Source organism: Bos mutus, chromosome 22, assembly GCF_027580195.1.
Source record: "Bos mutus isolate GX-2022 chromosome 22, NWIPB_WYAK_1.1, whole genome shotgun sequence".
Lineage (NCBI taxonomy): Eukaryota > Metazoa > Chordata > Mammalia > Artiodactyla > Bovidae > Bos > Bos mutus.
In genome coordinates, this window is record NC_091638.1 from 18,045,188 (window position 1) to 18,046,951 (window position 1,764).

Below are 1,764 nucleotides of genomic sequence, written 5' to 3' on the forward strand. Positions count from 1 at the left end.
GTGATCTAACCTAGTGTTCCGCAAGGGACTTTTGCTGCTTTTGATCACCGCTCCCTGGTTCCTAAGGTACAGGTAATGGTTTGCATTTTTGCAGCCTCGAGATTTCTGGACCCCTTAGTACTCAGCTGTATTTAAAATTCTGTTCTTCTGTTTGCCATTTAATAATTTCCTATGATTGTTTCAAATGCTGAGAAGGGTATTTGGCAAGCATACATTGTTGCCTGAAAAGTACTGAACAACAACAAAATACTCAACATTTGACAGTGGTGTATGGTTTTAGTTAAGCCACAAATTGCCTCTCTCTGTCTATCATCTGTCGTGTTTAGGTTCAAATACACACACACACATACAGACAAAGATGTAGACACACATGCATATTATATTTAGAGTAAGATACACACACCAGGCGTATACATCTATGGTAATCCTATTACCATGGGGACAGTTCTCCAAGGGCTTAAAATCATTGTTCAATGTACAGAGCTATCAAAAAGCTAAATGAGTTCTTGAGGGTCTTGGTCTTTCTCATGAATAGGCAGTAATGGAATTAACTCTCAGGTTTAAAGAAAGCAGTGCTCCAGTCCACCATAAAAAAACCTATTTGTGAGCCTTGAGTCGTCTGCATATTCAAGAAGCGTTTGTCAGATTATTGCTCCTGTGTTCACGACTGCCGCCAGCATTCTGTTGAGGGTGGGCAGTGGATGGTGGGGGTGAATGTGGGAGAGTGAGGCTGAGGGCGCTCTGGAAACATCTCTGTGCCTGCTGTGGCTGTCGAGGCCAGGCCCGTACTCCTCAGTCACAGTGCTTCCCAGGCGAGCACAACAGTCTATTGTGGGCATCGTGACACATCCTATGGGAACTGCTGGGCTGGGCAGGCAGGGCACAGGGAATGTGACTTGCCCTACCAAGCCAGGCTGTCCTGGCTAGAGAACTCCAGGTCCAGATGTGAGGGGTCATTGCCAGGGATCCAGGGCAGGTGGTGCCAGCTCATGAGCTCTCTGCTTCCAGCAGCAGCTGACCAGGTCCAGTCTGAACATTGTTCAGACTCCTCTAGAGGAGAGGGGTATCCTTACAAGGGTTGGGGTTGCAGGCATTTCCAGTCCTGATGCAGAAGGCTTAGGAATAGACCTTTAAAAACCCACAGATGTTTCACAGAGAGCTGGGCCCACGCAGCCTGGGTCAGGAGCTGGCTCTGCCCACAATGTTCCGTGTGGTTTTGGAGCATCACTTCATAACCCCAGCCTCAACAATTCCCCTGAGAGCCCAGGAGGTTGACACTTAAGTCTTGAGAGATCCCATGTGCTTCTCCTCTGCCCCTTGGGGAGGTAACCTCCTCATGGTTATTACAGTTTACATTTTTTGGTGTCTCCTCCTCCCCCATCCTGCCCACACAGCACTCAGGAACCTGTCTCCTTCAGATGAGCCATGTGGCACAGAGGTCAAGAGCTCTGACTTTAAGAGTCTAGACAGATGAAGATTTGAATTCTTGCTCAGAAAAATGAGCTCCATAGAAGTGCCTGTCTCATAGGACTGTGTGGGGATGCAGGAGATTGGTAGCACAAGCCTGGCAAGTGGAGGGTCTTGTGAGGAGGAGCCTCAAGAGCAGCACTTAGACCCGAGCAGTGCTCTGATGGGCTCACAGCTTCCCCACAGATGTTTCCCTCTGTTGTATTTAAATCGGGCAACAATGGGCCCGCTGTTCTGGGAGGGGCCGAGGGTGGTCCCTCAGATCCCAGCGGCCTGGGCCCACTGGGAGGGCAGACA